General features: G+C 51.6%; 1 long non-coding RNA gene across 1 annotated transcript in view; it reads right to left on the bottom strand.

Annotated features, from left to right (window-relative positions):
* LOC132348242 (uncharacterized) overlaps positions 1-20,687 on the bottom strand; it is a 185,117-nt gene that overhangs the window by 91,218 nt on the left and 73,212 nt on the right. The window contains exon 2 of the long non-coding RNA XR_009497393.1: positions 16,347-16,420. This is a non-coding gene — a long non-coding RNA (uncharacterized LOC132348242). The remainder of the gene's footprint in view (positions 1-16,346; positions 16,421-20,687) is intronic.

The raw sequence follows: 20,687 nt of genomic DNA on the forward strand, positions 1-20,687 counted from the left end.
TGCCAACCTGGGTCTGCGGCTGCCCTGGTGTCTGCAGACGCGGCTCTCGTCCTAAGACAGGACCTCTCCATCCCCATCAAGCTGGTTACGTGCAAAGGATCTAAAAGCACAAAAGCTGGGAAACCAAAGCCAAAGTGGAACAAAACAGGAACCCCCGAGACAATGTGACAACCCTAAACCCGTCTTCTCTGTCCAGAGAAACGCATGGTCTCGGTGGGGTGAACACATAACCACGCCGTCACCCCACGGGTCCCTTGAATTTGCCACTGGAGTTCTTGGCTCTGGGGGTGGGACCACCGGACACACTGACGAATGACAAGTGCTCAGACCAGGCCTGCATGTCGCGCCTTTGCCGCGGTGTCTGCTGCTTCCGGATCTCCTTCGACTCATTCTATCTTTTGCCCACCACTAAATAAACAAAAACCATAAAGAGAGTTTTATTTGGGCAAAGGCAACAGAGGACAGTGTGGGGTATGACAACTGCAAGGTTATTTAGGCGCCTTTTGTTTACCTTCTCCGCCTTAGCTGGGCTCGAGGAGAGCAGGGTGACCGGAGGATGGCTCGCAGAGGTATAGCCAAATATCTCCCCCAAACACGGAGCCCTTCGAAAGTGGTGCGGCATAATTGTCCTGCAAAACGTTTGGAGAATCCAGGCTACTAATTAACCGCTAGTGCATCAATTAGCTATAATAGCTGTAATAATACACAAACAATGGTATGAAGTTATGCACCGCTGTGCTGCGCTCTCCATTTGGTGAGCTTTTCTTCTTCTAAGCTTTGGCTTTGAAGATTTAAGTTAATAATTTATCCCTAATGAATTTAGCCTTTCTGTTTCTCCAGGACGCAGGGTATTTAAACGACTGAAAGAAAGCATGCTATTAACACAATTTTGCTTTAAAGAAAACTTTCACCATTAAGAACAATATTTTCATATGGATGTTTCCATGTTCAGTTTCCAGAGGTGTGTGGATGAGGTTAGCTAGTTGGGCAAAGACATTGGAAAGGGGTCGGGGTGGGGTGAAAGTATACAAACTTCATTTTTCTTTGGTCGGTGATTTGACATTTCATGCAAATTTAGTTCGTCTCCTATAAGATCTATAAGCTTATGCAATACCTACATAACCTGTGAATAAAAGTAGCTCACAATAAAGCAGAATTGTTCAAAAGCGTAATTTTTTTTTTTTTTTTGGATGGGAGAAAATGATCAGAGAAGTAAGTATATTGACTGAAACAAATTCCAAATAATAAAAAAAAACCTTCCAAGAGGCATCTCCAGCCGTCCACACGCCACACAGACTTCCTCATAAACGGGAACCCGGAGCAGGCTCTCTCTCCTCCGCATCTTCCTTCCCTCCGCGCTCCCGGCACCCCCAGGCCCGTTCTGATGTGCACCTGTCCCTTCTCTCTTTGATGAGCCGGCACATGAAGTCAGGACCTGCCGACTGAACCACAGCCCACGACCTGTGTTCTCGACGAAGAGAGAAGCACAAGGTCCCGCACGTGAGGAGGCCGGAGCGGGACGCAGCGGGCCGGCCAGGGCAGCCATGTTCAGAGAGAAACCGACTCGGTAGCTTTCAAATACTTACATCACCAAATTCTTACGCTTGAGAAGTGTGTTTAGAACAGCGTGAAAATGCTCCAGTGTGAAGCCGGGGGAGGCCTGGGTCTGAGTGAGGCCCCCGAACTTCAGCCCCCCATGACCGTCCCCACCCTGAGGTCCCGCTTCATATGTAGACCTAAGTAAGCAAAATAAACACAAACCAGGTGGGAGAGGGTTTAGTTTTTTTAAAACATTTTATGTGGAAATAACTATGGATTCCAGGAAATGGCAAAGACAGTACAGAAATGTCCTGCTTACTGGTTTTCCCTTTTTCTATTGAAGTATAGTTGACATATAATACTGTATTATTTTCGGGTACACAACATAGTGATTCAACATTTCTGTGCATTACGAAGTGATCACCATGGTTAAGTCCGGTTACCATGTCACCATGCAAAGTTATGACAATATTCCTGACTATATTCCCTAAGCTGTGAATTATTTATGACATCCCTGTGACTTGTTTATTTCATAGCTGGAAGTTTGTGCCTCTTAATCCCCTTCCCTTATTTCATCCAACCCCCCACCCCCTTCCCTCCAACAACAACCTGTTTGTTCTCAGTATCTATGAATCTGTTTCTGTTTTGTTTGTTCATTTGTTTTGTTTTTTAGATTCCACATATAAGTGAAATCACACAGTATTTGTCTTACTCTGACATATTCACTTAGCATAATGCCCTCTAGTTTCATCTGTGGTGTTGCAAATGGCAAGATTTCATTGTTTATGGCAGAGTAATATTCCATGGTGTATAAAAACCACTTCTTTATCCATTCACCCATCAATGGCTTTAGCTCTGAAATGAGTCCCTTGCAGGCAACATAGATTTGGGTCTTGTTTTGTAACCATTCAGCCACTCTCTGTCTTTTGATTGGAGCACTTGGTCCATTGACATTTAAAGTAATTATTGATAAGTATGTACTTATTGCCATTTTGTTGATTGTTTTCTGGTTGTTTATATAGTTCTCTCATCCTGTCTTCCTCTCTTGTTCTCTTCCCTTATGATTTGATGACTCTCTTTAGTATTATGTTTGTATTCCTTTCTCTTTATTTTTTGCATATATAATAGAGGTTTGTGGTTACCATGAAGTTCACATATAACAACCTATGTATGTAGCAATGTGCTTTAAGTTGATGGTCACTTACATTCGAGAACATTCTAAAAGCACTAACATTTCTACTCTCCGCCCACGTTTTATGTTTTGGACATATTTTACATCTTTTTGTTTTGTGTATTGCTTAACTATTTTAAATGTAGGTGATTTTACTACTTTTGTCTTTTAACTTTTATACTAGTTTTACAGGTGGTTGATCCACTATCTTTACTATATGTTTGCCTTTACCAGTGAGACTTTTTTCTTTCATAATTTTTTTTGTTTCTAGTTATGACCTTTTCTTTTCTGTTTAAAGGAGTCCCCTTAACATTTCTTGTAAGGGCAACTTAGAAGCGATGAACTCCTTTAACTTTTGCTTGTCTGGGAAACCCTTTATCTCTCCTTCAGCTCTAATTGATAACCTTGCTGGGTAGAGTATTCTTGGTTGTAGGTTTTTTCCTTTCATCACTTTGTGCTTGTTTCTTCTGACCTGCAGAGCTTCTGCTGAAATATCAGCTGATAATCTAATGGGGGTTCCCTTGTACAATACATAGCTAGTTGTTTTTCTCTTGCTGCTTTTAAGATTCTCTTTTTATCTTTAACTTTTGACATTTTAATTACGATGTGTCTTAGTACGGATCTTTTTAGTTAATTTTGTTTGGGACTCTCTGTGCTTCCTGGACTTGGACATCTGTTTTCTTCCCCAGGTTAGGGAATTTTTCAGCCGTTATTTCTTCAGATAGGTTTTCTGTCCCTTTCTCTCTCTCCTCTCCTTCCGCGACCCCTTTAATGTCAGTGTTAGTGCCCTCCATGTTGTCCCAGAGGCCCCTTAAACTATCTGCATTTTAAAAAATCTTTTTGCTGTTCCAATTGGGTGATTTCCACCGCCTTGTCCAAGGGGCCGGTGGTGGAGATGGGGGTCCTCGGAGGGTGGAGCCTTCCAGGGCATCACGCAGGGTCCTCCTGAAGCCTTACGTCTTGGGCATCGGAAGAGGCTGCTCTGGACATTTTATCTGCGAACAGGCTTTTTCAGACGTGAGTCCCCACACACATCACTTTGTTTCTCCTTCAAAGTGTGGCTCCCAGTGGCACCTCAGGCCCGTTGGTGTCACAGGGTAGAAGTCGAGTCGTCACTTTTAATCCAAACGAGGAGATTTCAGTGTAAGAACAAAGTATTCGTCCACAACCGCAGGGCAAGGGAAATAACATTAGCATTTGTCTACTGGGGTAATACAGCTTTGAGAACTTATTATATTCACTTTTGTGGTTTTCTGTATTTTTTTCTACTTTTCAAGCTAACATCACTTCTATGTATGTAAGGAATTTAAATAGAACGGGCCTGGGCCTCAGGAAGGAGAAGAAATAACAACGCACAGGCACGGACGCATGGGACGCGCTCGGTCTTGTACACTTGGCCGGTTTCCTGGGACCTTCTTGTGTTTTTCAAACAGAGAAGAAATGCCTCCCCGCCACAGGGTGAGGCCTCTGTGCGGAGCTTCCTGGGCAGGTGCCCCCAGGACGGCTGGAGGGGGGACAGGAGCCCAGGGACTGGGGGGGCCCCCTCCCACCTGCTGCTCCGCGGGCCACGGGCGGCCCCGCGGACGCGGCTTTCTCTGTGGGCCGGAGGGGAAAGCGTCAGCAGAGTCGCCCCAGCCTCAGGAGTGACGCTCTCTGGTTCTGAGCCGGGGCTGGAGCTGGGCCACCACCCGTCCTGAAGCGGACGCGTCCCTGACCATCAGCTCCCCCACGAGAGCTGCCGGCCTTGCCTCTGCTCGTGACTCTACTTTCCAAAAGCACGCTGTCGACTTCACCTACAGTTCACGCGCCTCTTGGAAAGGACGGTGGAGGTCAAGACAGGGAGGGGTAGTTCAGCCGCCGTGGGCGCCGTGCGGGCCCCAGGTGGGGACGGCGCCCCGAGCGCCGCGGCCGCTGACCGGGACCCGCTCTGGCCCAGGAGACCCCCGGCCTCCCGCTGAGGCTGCCCACCCCCCAACACCCCGCAGCCCTCAAAGAATCGTTCCCGGAGCGTGAAGATGCGGGAGAAGGTAAGACTTAGAGAAAATAATTTAAAACAGGTGATAAAGAGAAGAAAACTCTTGGAACGTAATGAACATTATGAGATGAAAGACCTGTGGCCGATGAGGTGTGACCTGGCGACCTGCGTCCCATGGCCCCAGGGCCTCCTGGACTGCTCTGCAGGTGAGCCCCAGCCCCGGTCCATCTAGCTCCCGGCCCTGCTCTCTGGGTCCCGACGCCCGGCTCAGTTGGGGTGAAGGTTGGACGCGCCCATAGATGGGGTCTCTCAGCCCCCTGCATGTGCCTCTGTGCTGGAGACCAGGGGGAGTACCCTCTGCCCGTCCCCGCCCCTGTCACCAGGCGCTGGCCCAGCCCTGCTCCCCCAACCCCCGCCCCCAGCTCTAGGTTCTGTGCACTCAGACATGCTGCCAGCGTGCCGTCCAGGAAGGGCCCGGCCGGCCACGTGGCCGACTTCGCCTGCGTCGGGAACATCCTACGGACAGAGGTGTAGGCCCTGCGCCCCCCGCTCCGTCCTCGCTGGCACTTGGGGACCCTGCTGAACCACCGCGGAGCCTCCAGAGCCCAGGAGTCAGCCCACGCGGTGCAGGTGCTCCCACGGTGACCCTGGCCACGCCGTGGCCACCAGACTGCAGCCACCTGGAGCTGACAGCGGCTCCGCAGTGGCAGCCAGAGGACGTCGGGGGGTCTGAGCTCTGCGGCCCCAGCGCGGGAGGAAGGGCCCGAGGGCGCTCACCGGCCCTGAAGGTGGCTCCACGCCCGTTTCCACCCGTGCTTGGATTGGGAGCACCAGTTCTGCGTCGGATGTGACCAGAACCAAAGGCCCAGGTCTCACTAGATAAAGCGGCCACGGTGAGACCACAGGGCCACGTCCCTTCCACGTGACACCCAACAACCTCGCAGGCAGCTTCTTGCACACGATTGATTTCCCGCAGAGTTTTGTCTGAAAGATGCTTCTAGATTATGGCAAGAAAGCATCCTCTAATCCTCCTGCCAATGTCATTATGTTAGCAGACAGGCCTCTCACGGCTGATTGATAACATTTAACTCCAAGCATATTTCAGCTCCAGGCGCAGCCGCCGGCCTCTGAGTGAGGCCACCCCTGCGCTCCGCTTGTTTGCCGAGCGCACGCCGTGTTTGCGGGGGAATTTGTAAGGTGGGTGTGCGGGAGGCTGTTATGGATTTGCTATCTTAGCCTGAAATGTGGGCCGCTGATTATGTGATTAAATCAATCATCATTTCTGCCCGGATCCCGTGCTTCCTGACCCATCTCCTGGCCATGGCGGGGGCAGAACTATGAGCTCCAGCACCGGGCCTGAAGCACTTCGTTGCAGAGAAAATGCCAAAGTCCTGGCAGGCGGCTTCCAAATCTCATTAGAAAGCAAAATATTATAACAGGTCTTCGGGTAACTAAGCAAGCAGCCTTTGTTGTCAGGAGGGAACGTGGCAGGTGGGGGAGAGGGGCCATCTGGTCGATGGGACTGTTGATCCTGGCTTTACCTGGGGCCATGCAGAGCCTCCGGTCCATATTCAGGAGGTAGAGACCCTCTCGTTCTATGGACGTGATTTACATTGCACGGCACGGGGCTCACTTCTGCGCCCAGTGGGTTTGCAGGACGGCACGTCACGGCTCACAGCCCCCCCCCCGCCCCTCCTTCTTCTCCGGTCTCAGACCCCAGGGGAGGGAACCCCACCCAAACCCAGGAGGGGAGTGCGAGCCCCGCCCCAGGGGACACAGACGTCCCCCCTTCTCGACCTTTTGGCTCTGGACCATCCTTAGGAGGGCTCTACCGTTTGACAGCAAAAGGCATCAGAAATGCCGTCCATCATCTTTCATGTGTCAGTCTGTACTCAGCTCAGCTCTGGGGACTTTTCCCTCCCTCCCGCCCCTCCCAGACTCCCAGGTAACTGAACAGCTCCTCTTTGCTAGCAAGTTGTACCTCTCGGCTCTCAGCAGGAAAATCTGGGACAATTCAATCTCCCAGCGGAAATTGCTGTGACCCCAACAGAACTTTTAAAAATCAGAACATCTGGTCAGTCACCTTCTCCCATATGGGTAAACAGAGCTGAGTTAATAAGGCCACATCAGGAAACTGGGGAAGCAGGTAGATTTAACGGTTACAGGATGGCGCTGGGCTAGTGTGTCAGCCCCGGGAAGGCGCATGGGGCGGGAACAACCGTGCTCATCAGTCCTTTTAAACAGCAAATCGCTCATAAGCATGAAATATTACTTTTAAAAAAAGTAAGACAGCTGCTGGGATTGTGTTCCTCACTTTGTGAAAGGCAAGCTTCCTGAGCTTCCTGCCCTGAAAAACAGTTCAGTACTTATTAGGCTTATGCAATCATCATTGTAATTACTATTTATCTATTGGGAATCGGGCTTTTTTTTAAAAAAAAGTATTATTTTGCTGCAAGAGGGGACCAGGGGAGGGAGAAGCTTCCGTGGTTCATGACCCAGAGGCCACCCCCAGGATCCTCGAGATGGGAGTCAGAGGTCCCCCTGCCTTTCCCAGCAGGAGGCGGCTGCTGGGTGTAACAAACAGGACTGCCTCCCCAGTGCCCGCAAGAGGCTGGGCTCTTTCACTCCGAGCTGGCGGTGTGTTTCCATAAAACAGAAGCGTTTCCGGGCGGCTGACCGCTCCAGCACTCTGGTCAAGCTGTTCCTCTGGGCAGCATCGGGTCACTGCAGGGCCCCAGCCGCTGCCTTCCCACTGTCCTCTCAGGCCCCTGTCCCCCCGCCCGCTCCCCAGGGTCGAGGGCTCTGCCCCTCCCCGTCCCGCTGCGTGCGGAGCACAGGTTTGAAACAAGTCTAAGGACATCCCCAGACAGGGGCCGTCTTCCCCCAGTGTGTGTTTGGGGGGAGGAGGGATGGCTCTTTGTCACTTGTTTTATCAAACTCTACGGTGAGTTAGTTGACACTCCCAGGAGGTCACCTACCCTTTAAGATCGTCCACGGTCTCGGTAAGCAGCCGTGACGGACCAAACTGCAGAGCAAGTACCTACACCAGCAACAAATTATCTAAAATGAAAAAGGAATCCTGTCGCTGAAAACTCAACCGATAATTTAGAACTTTTTCTCCGCAGAGATGACACCTGGGCCCGAGTGACCCCCAGTGTGAGCGGCACGGAGCCTAAGAAAACCCAACCCGTGGGTCCCGCTAGGGTTTCCCTCCTCCTCTCTCTCCTTTCAGACACTCCCCAGGGACAACTTTACAGCACGACTTGTCTCAGACTTCCGGAGGCGGCCCCAGCGCCTGGCTGGGCATCCACCTGTCGGGCCGGACATCCCCATCCGTCACCCAGACGTCCCCAAGCCGGCGCCCGTGGGAAGTGGCCCGAAGGGTCACCTGGGTCTTTCAGGAGCCCCACCTGGACCCAGAGCTTGAGGCCCGCCCAGAATGAAGGCGGAGGGAGAGGAGACTCCCTTGCTGGCCCCCTTCTCACCCCGTGACCCCCTTCTGTCTGCCAGTCACCCTGACGGCCGTGGCACCCGGAATCCGTTGGGGGACAGAGCAAAGGCCGGGCCGGGAGGCTGCCAGCGTGAGGAACCCCATCCACAGAGGGTAAAGCCAGGCAGCCCCACCGCCTCTCCAAACAGTGAAGAAAATCCACCCGACTCAGCCTTCTAGTATCTTACAGAATTTCCTTTTCTTCATTTCTCTCTGACGAAAGCGCACGTTGTCCAAACTTCAAATCGTGAGTGAAACTAACTTGGAAACTCTGGACCTCTTGGGCTGTATATACACACACAAGTATAATGCAAATACAGCTTCCTGATGAGTCATGATCAACCAGAACTAACAAGGGCTGTGCCTACTCTGACTCTTTTCAGGAATTGTGAAAACAAGACACGGGATTAGAAAGGATCAGTGCTGGGCAAAGTGACAGCAGGATCCTGAAGAAACAGACGACCCTGGCCTTGACCAGCCTACAAACCCGCCCTGCCTCTGGGACCCCAGCTCTTCTGAGTGCACGTGACCCCCAAGGGACCTCACCCCCCCAAAGCACACCTCTAAGGAGGGGCCTGCTGGCGGTTGACTGTGTCGGTGGTAAACCAATGATAAGATCTGCATTCGAATAACTAAAATAAATAAAGGCACATCAACAAAAACAACCGCCTTCTACTCTTGGAGAACGATTTGGTCCATGTCATACTCACCACTGTGTTTTAGATTTTCTCCAGTGCACAGGTTCTGGTGTAATTTATTTTAGATGCCAAAAAGCACATTATTTGGCAATTGTATCACTCCAGGTATAATAATAAAAAAAAAATCTTCCATTATTGTGTGTCATTTGGTTAAGTCTCCATCAAACCCTTTTCAAATTCAAAGCAGCCAGCTCCACAATAAGTAACTACAGCCCAGAATTAGTGATCACGTTTTTTTTCCTCAGAGTTAATTGAAACTGATGTGTTTTGAAATCATAGTGGGGGTCTCTCGAGAAAAGGGCTGTGTGTTATTCAATCAGGGGCATAAAGCAGCCAGAGTCAGCACGACTCCGCCACCAGGACCGGTCCCGTTGGCACCGGTGGGCCCCGCACTGCAGCCTCTCCCAGTGGATAAATATTTAAATTATATGTATGTCAACGTACAGAGCAACCTGAAAGGAACCTGTTCTTTCTCCTCCTGTCATCGGGCTGTGAGTCCTGAATAAATCTCCAGGTCAGCGGAGACGCCCTTTCCAAATCACAGAGTAGCTGACCTCTTGTGGCAGACCTTCCCTTCTTCTTCGCCCTGAGACTAATTTCTCCAGGCTTAGAGGGGCATTTCCAATTAACAGCAACGTCATTTTCGATCACAGCTTTGCACAGTTTCAACGCTAAGGTGTAAACATTGGAACACTCAGCGGCAGTGATTCACAAGCGCAGGAAGGGAAGTGCACGCGTCTCGTTGGCTGGTTCCAGCCAGGTCCACTTTCTAGAATTCCACGCCAGCTGCACTCCATACATTTTTCACAATGATCATGAAGTTCCTTTTATTTTATTCTTATTCCTCCGCCCCTTTGGCTGCTTCTGGCGTTTCTTCATGACACGTGAAATACATCTGTGCTACAAAATCCGTTAGGAAACACTTCCAGACCCATCACGGCACCGTAATTTGAATTGAATGGAACGATACCCCAGCCAGTTAATGTGAGGATATTTGAGTCTGTTAAGCAACCCAATGGCCAGGTCCCATTTCCAGCACTGCACAGGTAAACAGATTACCTGGCGAGCAGCTCCATCTTAACGGGGTGTGGTCCTTCTGGTGCCGAGCTCCACGGTGGGGACCTCAGTGCGCGTTTGGGGAGAGGAGATCTGGTTCTTAGCGCAACCAAAAATACCCAGAGAGCTGGGGAGGTTGGGAGGCTCGTGAGGTGCCCGTGTCTGGGGCACTTCTGAGAGGTGTGATTGGCTCCACAAGCAGATTTCAGGTATTCGATGGAGAAGGACCCGCTGTTGGCCTCAAGTTACCAGCAGTCCGGGATTTAGCTGACGTGACCTACAATGTGCTCAGGAGATGCTTCTGGGACCCAGGACCAGAACCCCCAAATCTTTCTCCCTACCCACAAACCAAATAGAATTCTCAAAACCTTGTCACCACCTTGTAAAAAACTCTTTACTTGTTCAGGTTGCCGGGTTCATCCTCCTGTCTTTGTGGATGAGGCCGAAGTTAGAGTGAGTACGAAGCCGGTGGACGGGGCCGCAGGCAGAGCAGGGACCTCGGTCGGGAGGGGCTGACGGGGGCCCCCATGGTCCCTACTTACCTTCCTCAGCCACCACCCTCCGTGCAGGTGCGACGAGGAACTCACGCTGTGCTTTGTTTCACAAAAGGATGCGATCAGGTGCTCACCTGGCCTGTGACACAGGAGAGCAGGCCCTGGGGAGGGTCCCCGTCGCCCACCCGCCCACGGGATCTAGGGGCCCGATGCGCCTCCGAGCTGCTCAGCGTCTGTCCGCGGTGACTCTGCCTCCTGGAAACCTGGTTACTGCGGGCAGCTGAGAAAGGGCGCCTCTCAACGCTGATTATCTCCGGGCAAAACTACAGCTTCACGGTTTTTAAATGTAAATAAAGTTTATAGTTTAGTTTTTAATTTAATTTAACCCTCAATCCTCACCTTCCAATGAATGTCAACCAAGAATGTAGTGGTTTCTTTTTTGGACAAGAGCAGAAGTCCAGTCCGAGTCTTTGCTACAAAATGTGTGTTTAGCCAAAAGTTGTTTCTGGGACTCTCTCCCTCTCCCCACCCCGTTTCCCATCCTCACCAGGAAGGTTGATGAGACGGAAAGTGCGCAGTGGATACAGAAGCTGGTGACATTGTTAAGATGTAACTTCTCCATCGGCAAGACTGTGTCTCCGGGACGTCCCAGACTATCCTGTCCCTGCTCAGAGAGCGCAGCTGTCAGATGGCGGAGCCGGTAGGCAGCTCCCAGACCCCGCACGAGGCCAGCATCAGGCGAGTGCGTGGTGGCAGGAAGTTGGTCATTGTCTTTGGCTCTGGCGTCACTGATTTTCAAAAAGCTGAGGATCTCCTGGATCAGAAAGCAGTTGTCAAGAAACTGCTCTCTCCTGGAGATATTCTTTTAAGAGATAAACAGGCACGTGCACGCCTGCACACACACACCGACAACAACAAGTAGAAATTAGACACGTGGGCTTCCCTGGTGGTGCAGTGGTTAAGAACCTGCCTGCCGATGCAGGGGACACGGGTTCGTGCCCTGGTCTGGGAGGATCCCACATGCCGCAGAGCAACTAGGCCCGTGAGCCACAACTACTGAGCCTGCACGTCTGGAGCCTGTGCTCCACAACAAGAGAGGCCACGATGGTGAGAGGCCCGCGCACCGCGATGAAGAGTGGCCCCCGCTTGCCGCAACTGGAGAAAGCCCTCGCACAGAAACGAAGACCCAACACAGCCAAAAATAAATAAATAAATAAATAATTTTTTTAAAAAAACAAACAACCTACCTTCAATTTAAGTTTAAAAAAAAAAAAAGAAATTAGACACGTGAGTGTGAAGGTAAAACTACGCAGACGTGCAGAAGGCAAGCATGATTGCAGATAAATGTCCAGAGAGTAATGGCGGGGGGGGAGGGGGAAGGACGCAGAGGTCAAGGATGTGACAGTTGCCTCCCCTGCCATCCCGGGGGGGCCAGCCGTCTCACCACCACCCCGTCCTGGGGGCTTCTGGAAAGACTTGAGGGATGTGGGAGATGGATCTGTCTGTGCTGGCAGCTGAGAGAGGCCTTTCCGCACACGAGCCATCGAGATAGGCTGGGAAGGGAAATCTCCCATACCCTAAGATCCTGCCTGGCCGATGATCTGAACAGGTAAATGGCATCCGTCTTACAAACCCCACACTACTCAGTGTGTGTTTAACACTGAGCACAGCAAACCAAGATTCCCGAGCGTCCGTCTCACTTGTCAGCAGTCACAGAAACAACCGCTCATTTAGGAGGGTTTTCTTGGGGGTGAGGATGGAGATATTTGTGTTTAGCAATTTGAACGAACTAGTGAATTGTGATGAATGACCTCCTCACATTAGGGGTATTCAGATAAGTGCTTCTAGGGATTTATATTTATGACAAAACCATTTAATATAACTCATACCCTCGTTGATGAACCAAAAGTTATCGTTTCTTCTCAGTATAAATATTTAACAAATTAGTGAGCTACTTTGTGGTCCATGTAATCTCTTGTTCACGTTGGTCTCGTTTACCTGGCAAATTTTATTTGCAAATTATCAGCATGGACTTTCAGTCTCCAATTTATTTTTTTGGTCTGGTTTGGGTTTGGATTTTTAATTATAACACCAGACTGGCTTGCATGGAAGAATTTGGCCCATTTTCACTGTTTTAATAAGATTGTTGCTGATGGAATTATACATAATTGAACCTATTCCAATTTTTATCATCTCAAAAATCCCATCCCCAAGCATTTCAACAGTCAAATATCTCCACCAAAAAAACCGCGGAGGTTCACGACCCACAGCAAAATGGGTGTGGACGTGCCCCCAGCTGTGCCAAAGCTCCCAAGAGGCAGGCGTCCCTCCTGGCAATTCCCATCCAAGGATTCGTCCCCATAAAGCACATAGCACTTAGTCACAAGCCGGCCTTTTCATTGTTAAAAAGAAGACAATGCCCGTGAGGGCGACGCTGAACCCCTGCCCGGCTCCTCACGGCCTGTGGAAGACCTGCTGGAGGGGCAACACCTTCTACGCTGTTGGTCTGGGATACGCGCCCCCGCCCCCAGGTCTCTTTCCAAACGCTACTCCTTCCAAGGGCCAGCGATGCTCTGCACAGCCTTCTCCGGGCAGACGATCCATCTCTCTCGGAAAGTGTTCTTCCTTCTCAAACACCTCTCGTGTGTCCTAGCCCAGCGCTGACTGATGAGACAGCCGATCAGCTGAGCCTGAGCGCTGAGGGGAGGGAGCCCGGCGGCCAGGGGATCAGATGGAGGGACTGCACGTGGCCACAGTCCCAGGCCAGACACGGTGTCCGGTGGCACTGGCACAGCCGCACCTTCCTGGGCCGCCTTCCTGCGGGACTGCGGGTGTGGACAGAGGGCGGGGCTGGAGCCTCCCTGGTCCTCGGTGGGTCCACCTCATCCCTGCAGCCCCTGGCACTCGGCTCTCCCGGACCCCGCTGTGCCACGGCCTCCAGAGCAGCTCGGGGTTGGGGGGAGGGTCACCACTCCCAGACGCTCGGACCTGGGTCCCCCCATCCCTGCCCCATCCTTCGATCGAGGGTCTCAACTGTCCTCTGCCTACAGCCCTCGGTATGCAGTGAATTTTCACGGCACCCTTAGGCCCCCCAAAACAGCAAATCATTCCCTTTATCAAGAGGCCAGGTCCAAACAACTTGATGGTATTCACGTGCTAACAAGTAGTAGCCATTTGGAAAAACAACACAGGCAGTCGTAAAGGAGAATAGCTGTTCCTTCCTCCTTAACCACAACCACCTACGATGGGGCGTGTGCTCTTGCTGGTTCCCCCGCAGCTTCTCAGTCCTCGGACCCACAGGGCACCCACCTCAAGTCCTGCCCGCGCTGACCGTCCGGCACCAGGTCTTTATCCAGAGTCCCCGAGTGCTTCCAGCACAAAGGCGTTGGCTGAGTGCTGTGTCCGGGGGGCGGGCTTTCCGTGCCGCCGGGGAGGGCGGGGTGGTGGCCTCGGTACCGGATCCTGAGACAAAACTGAGCCAGTGGCAGGGCAGGGAGGACCGGCGTGGCAGACGGGACGCAGGGCCGGGAGGGCAAGGGGTCGGATGGCTCACACCTGGGGGAAGGGGGGTCCTGAGAGGACAGTCACCCCAGGGTCAGAGGCGGGACAGGCAAGACCCTGAGACCGCCTTCAGCCAGCTTCCACGCCTCCTCCCTGGCCCTGAGAGGCTGGGGACTGGAAGGGCCCATCCGCTCACATCGCACAAGGGGGCTGAGGTCGGGCGGGGGCTGCTCTGTGCCCGAAGATGCCACTTGGATTATTTCGAACCTGCTTAAGGTGACGCCTAGATGAACAGTCTCCTGGGAAGGCAGGGCCGCGTTTCCTTTCTTACAACCTTAACAACAAAAGCTGCCGTGCACACGACGACCTCCTAACCCTAAGCCTCGGCTCCTCTGGCCTTGAGCGCCTGGCGCCAGCGCCGCCCCGACCTTTTCAAAGCACAGGCCTGATAGAGCCATCCTTTGCCGTGACCTCGCTGCGGCTCCCCAGTGTCCTGACAGCAACGTTCCCCTTGTGGCTCTGACGTCCCCTTGGGCCCCAGACTCCTCTTCTTCCAGCCAACAACTACAACGAGACAGAGAAGACGGGGTGCTGGTTCCCACCTCAGCCGGCGCAGACAGCATCGCATCGTTTATGCTCAAATCCCAATGGCAAGAACCAGAAGCATGGACACGTCTAGGTAGCGGACGGGGCAGGACACGCAGCCCCTGGCTGGCAGCCACGTCTGAGGACACGGTAACTCGTGGGCGGGGACACACAGGCATGGGGACAGCTGGCCATTTCTGCCACAGCCTCTGGCCCTGGACCACACATACGACCCTAACTTCATCACCCAAGTCCCGGCTCACTGTATCCAGCTCAGGCCCCAGGCTCTCGGGCGATACGAAGCCTCATCAGGGCCCAGATGTGCCTCCCACTGCCCAGAGGCCTGTGAACCCCGGACGGGTGTGGTCGGCCCCTGCCTCCACCTCAGGGACCCTGCTGGGCCCATCACCTCCATGGCCGCATCTGAAGTCGTGCCGGGGAAAGGAGCCCTACTTGTGCAGGTTGGGGGTCCAATGGGGACACTAGGCTTGGGCTCTCCGGGACCTCTTAGTCTGGGTGTCCTGGCCCTCCCTGAGCAAAGCCCCCAGAGGATCGCAGACGTCGGCCTTCCAGGTCCCAGGAAGCAGCGGCAGGGGTCTTACACACTCCGCGGGCCCGCTGTGTTCCCTGCTTGTCTGCACATCTCCCCGCCCACCAGCCTCCACCTTGAGACCCTCTGAGACACGGGCAGTAAAGCGCTCAGCCCGGGCTGGCACAGAGTGACTCATTTTGTTTAACAGAGAAGGCTTCGTAATCCAAACTACTTTTCAGTCTTATCTCTTACCTTTTAGGATCCAGAAGCAATTTCTTCCAACCCTGTGAAGCTCTGATGCCTCACCTGGGTTTTTCTTCCATTTCCACCTGAAACCCACCAGCTATCATCCGAGCTCACCTTCTGCTCGTAACGCCCCCCTGGCGACGGCCGTGGCAGCCAGCGAACGCTAACATCCTGGGCCTTCCCGAAGACCCCGCTGCAGCCAGAGGCTCCGTGACAAGGAGGCCTGCCTTCCAAGACATTGCGGGCGACAGTTTTGCCAAACGTTCTGCCAGGGCTTAATGGGCCTCACCAGCCCTCTGGCCTGCAGCGCCAACCTCACCATCCATCAACATACCGCCAGAACGAGGCCGTAGTTTCAGGTTTTTATCACACCTGCACCCACTTCCAAAATGAACAAAAAATAAGCTTCCAAATTTCAGTGGCTTCACCCATCTATTTCCCATTCACTTAGCAGTCCTACATGGCTATTTCCGTCGGCTGCTGGCTGCCGTTCTGGGGGCCAGGCTCCCTCCGCCTGTGGCGTAACCCTCCTCCCCGGCTTCAGACACCCCTCACAGCCGTGGTGGGCAAAGACCACCAACTTCCTAACACGTTGGCCTGGAAGGGACAGACGCAGCGTCCCCTCCACTCCATCAGCGAGAACTAGTCGCTGGGCTCCGCCCACATGCAGGGGGCGGGGTGCAGAGCTGCAAACGAGCCCCCCGTGGACACTGTCCCCGGCAACAGCTCCCGCTACACCGTGGATGAAGAAACCCCAATCTCTGAAGCCACCTCTGCAAAGAGGAGCATAAAAAAATTCAAAAGAATCGCTGCTTGTGGTTCTCAGATTTTTCTGTGCACAAGAATCAACGTAGAGTCTAAATAAAAACGCAGATCCCTCACTCCATACCCAGGGGTTTGGATCCAACAGGTCTGAACCTAGGGCCCGAGGTTCTGCACTTTTGACTAGTACCCACAGGAGGGTCTGCTGAGGGTACTTTGAGAATGCAACAATAGGGAGTCTAAAACGATTAATAAAAGATTGATAAATCGCATTGATCCATAGAGAGGAGGACTCACTGCGGCTCCAGAGCATTAGTTTCTAGAGGGCCCAGCACGGTCTCAAGGGTCTCTCCGGCTCTGTGCCTCGTGACCTGGGGAAAGAAAGCGTCATTCATGGTCACTTCGGTGGGAAAGCCTGGAGACCACAAGGTCACCTCCTCACTGGGAGAAGCAGAAGAGCGCATGTTTAACTGAGTGGTCACACATCCTGCTCAAACTTTGCTCCACACTTTCTAAACAAACACATCTTCCTAAAAACAGCTCCTGCTCGGTTTGGAACATTTTGCCTGCAGATTTCAAAGTACATCCAGTCTCTTCATGGCACACAATGAACACCTGCCAAAGGCTCAGCCTTGTGCTAAACACAGGAGCTAGACAGAGGAAAACCAAATCTGCGCTTGGAAACCAAGTCTTCCAGGCAGGGTGGCCTGTAGGAACCGAATGGTGACACGACAGGTGCCAGGAGAGAAGCACGAATTACGTTTGGGGAGACCGGCAAGGAAAGCGGTGTGTGCGGCGGCTTAGGCGTTCCTGGGATGTTCATTGAGCTTCACTGTCTACGTGGAAAGGGCACATGTACTTGTTTAATGACAGTCAGTACCCAAGAGCAAAGGAAGGTATCAGACAACATGAAATGACAAGTGTATAGTGTCAACGAGGCAGAGAAACGGGAAGTTTTGAGAAAGATATTTGCATTTTTCATTATTTCTAGACAGGGTGGTATCGCAGTGGCAGCATGACACCTAAAAATAAGACAACAGAGAAGAAATTCGTTCCAGCACCCCCATCAGCAACTTGCCGTCTTTGGACAACTCACAGCTTTGGACAACTCATCTCGTTCATCCCTCCCTGTCTGTTGAACAGAGGTGCTAACTTCTTTCTCCCGTGAAGATGCTGGGGGGGGGGGGGGGCGGCGGGAGAACGACGGTTGCTAAGGTAACAGCTGGATTCAGACTCTCTTTCCATCCCCATCCCCAGTTTGCCCTCCCTTCAAGGCCTTCAGACCCTTTTTCTAGCCCCGGAGCTGTCCGTGGTCCTCACATTTTCTGGGCACATCCTCTGAAGTATTGACTTAACACTTCAGCTAAACTTTTCTTTGCATAAAATGTAATTACCCGTTCCCCTAACACAAGAGTGCAGAAAACATTAGTAGGACTTCCATGCGGGTCGAATCGCAGCAGAGATAACTGCTGGTGAGCCTGAAGGCTTGGTCCTCTGGAAACTTTATTTGCTATTAATCATCCAAGCAGCAGAAAAATAGGATAGGAAGTTTTAATTATCCTGACAGCCAGGGTTTCAAAGTGTGGAGACATTTGAGGCTGTCTGACAAGAGTATCAGATGAGCTAAAGTTACCAAGGAGAACGAGCGTGTAAGTGCAAGGAAGGATGTTCTCTTTTTTAAAAAAGATGGACCTTAATGTTTCTCCCCCATGATTTCGGGCAAAATGCACCATTACAGCCTGTTTACAATATACTCAGAATGTAAGAGAGTGGAGACTGGTGCTTTACAGGGCATCTTGGGATATTCAAAAAATTAAATCCTTTCTACGTCTGTCATGCAGAAACACGGCTCTGAGATGCGGAAGCAGAGGGTTTACGTGGCAGTGCTCCTGAGCGGGGGTGCGGGGGGACGGCAGAAGTCCAACCATGGTGCAACAGCCCCAGAGACCCCCGTGTGGGAGGAGCTCTGCGGAGAAGACGGCCCTGAGCACTGCCCCACTAAAGCGAGCGGGCACTTGTAGGCTGCGTTGGGCAGCTCCATCACCCGGTCTCTGGATGGGGCTGCCCCAGGGCGGGTCCCTGCGCGTGTCTACCCTCTGACTTCTTACCGCTGTTAGCTGTCGTCTGTTTCTCCTGCTGTTAAAATGACCTTTCAGTGCGCTTGCCAAAACCTCCCCCAGCAACTCAGGAGTCTGGTCACTGGAGACCTCCCTCTGCCGCCCATCTGGACCTCAAATCCTCCCGACTGCTTAGAGTTCGTTGCAAGTGTTCTCAGTCAAATAGATGGAGAATGAAAGTACAAAACTTTATCTTCTTCTTCTAATGTAATATTTTATGTACAGAATTATGTTAGAGTAAAACATTCTCTGTGCTCAATAAAACAGCTGATTTAAAGCTTAGCAGGAAATATCTTGGTTTCTTGGCTAAGACCAGCTGCTAAAGGACAGTAAAACATTTATATGCAGGAGAACACACATCCAACTCACCCAATCTTGCAAAAATATTCTTTAATATCCATGTGTCATTTCTTTTGAAAGACTGAGGGTAAAGATATATGGTGCCTGTAAAGATGTTTTTTCCAAGAGTTTCTTATTTTCCCATTATTTCTAAGTTAGCTGATTCCACTGACAATTTTTTAGCTTTCTACATCTAGAGATATACCGTGTCTCTGTTTAAATATGTGAACTTATAATGACGCTCTATAAGATTATTTCAAAAAATTTATATTAATATTTGGTTTTCTGAATCACAAGACAGTGTTCTAAGTGGACAAAAATCTTAGAATAGTCCCTTCAAGTGGACACTAGTCAATCACATTATTGAGTTCCAAAGGTACAAAGAAGTGCACGAGAAAAATGTTATGAACTTGAATAGAAAATAAAATGACACCAGACATATGAATATTTCCTGGATGAATCCTGGTAACAAGATTTAATTTCAACAGACATTTTCAGCCAAGCTTTATACAGGAACTGTATTGATACATATTAGGACGAGTATAAAGGTTCCTAACTCCCACCATGAATGATGGGAGGAAGGGGTGTCACTTCCTTAAGGAAAAAATCCTATTAATAAATATAGAAAAAGTGAGAGAAACGGGAGATCACCATTACAACACCTCCCTAATGATGGTCACAGGCAAGATCCATCATGAGATGTGAAATTGGTGAGAAAGGTTTCAGAAGAAACTGAATATTTGTATAATTTCAAGTTTCACCCCCTCCCTAAGGTATTTATTCTTACAAAGGGAAAGATAGTAACTTTACTGTGGAGAAATCTGGCAGACGCCACCTTAATCGAGAGATCAAGGTTACATCACCCGCAGTGAGACACAGAGACACCACGTACCTTCCGATACGATGCCCTGAAAATCAGACACCACATCCTGGGCACTCTTGCCAAAAATGCATGACTTCAATCTAATCAGGACGAAGCATCAGACAAACACAAACTGAGGGACCTTCTACAAAGCAACTGCCGGGATTCGTCACAAGTGCCAGGGGCGCGAGAGACAAGGACTTTCTCCCGCACCACAGACGGGAGCCTGGGAGCTGTGACCCCAAATGCAGCAGGGGACCCAGGCCTGATCCCAGCCAGGAGAAGGGCGTCATTAGGAAAGCCAGTGACATAGGGCAAGGTCTGCAGGTTAGTGACAGCCCTGCACCGAAGTTAAGGTCTTCGTTTCACTACTGTCCCCTTGTAGCGGTCACCAGCAACATCGGAGGAGCACGCGGGAACTCTACACGATTTTTGCAACTTTTCTCTGAGTCTAAAATTATTTCAAAATTAAAAAAATAAACTAGCCAAACACCTCGTGCTGCAGTTATGCTGATTTCCGGGGAACCTCTTCAACGTGATCATAGGGCACATTGCCAACAGCACTTCATCCGGGAAGGAAAGCGGGTTCACACCATGAGAGGGAGAGGAAAGAGGCTGCGAGGACCCCAGATAACATCTGGCCGCTGAAACCCCAAACCACCGCAGGAGCTTCTCGCCCTACGCACCGCGCCCTGCAGCAGAATTTCTTCCGCTCCCACCTTCAAGGGAGGCGGCCGTTTTGACTGCAAGACGGGGACAAACATACCAGTGAGTAAAAGGTCAAATGGGAGTGGAACCATGGCTGACGGAAACAGGACATTCGGGGAGAGCCAGGACACAGCGAGACCGTGGGTGCTCCTGACTCGGGCCCTCGCGCACCCTGGGTCCCTCACTCGCCTCACAGACGGCAAATGCCAGCCGGAGCTTCCGTTTAAAAGGGGAGACATTAAACACGGCACAAAGCACATCGTGGTGCATATTCAGAAGCACTAGAGAGACAAAGTGCCTTTTTATCCCATTGAGAAGGGTCAAAACAGTATCGCTTCCGAAACGGGGACCAGAGGGCAAAATGCCTGGGGTTGAAGGTATGAAGAAGGCTGGACACTGGACGCTGGACAGCAGGAGGAGACAGAGACCATCGCTGATGCCCTCACCCCGCCCCCCCCCAGACCCCTGCAGGCGCATTTCAAACAAGCCCCTCCCACGTGACCTCCCACGATGCTGACCGGCAGAGAGGGACAGCCCGGTGGGGTCCGGGACGTGGTTCAACGTCGCGATGCCCACCCTGAAGCCGCTCGTGTTTCTAACACTGGGCACAGT

Source organism: Balaenoptera ricei, chromosome 14 (assembly GCF_028023285.1).
Source record: "Balaenoptera ricei isolate mBalRic1 chromosome 14, mBalRic1.hap2, whole genome shotgun sequence".
Classification (NCBI taxonomy): domain Eukaryota; kingdom Metazoa; phylum Chordata; class Mammalia; order Artiodactyla; family Balaenopteridae; genus Balaenoptera; species Balaenoptera ricei.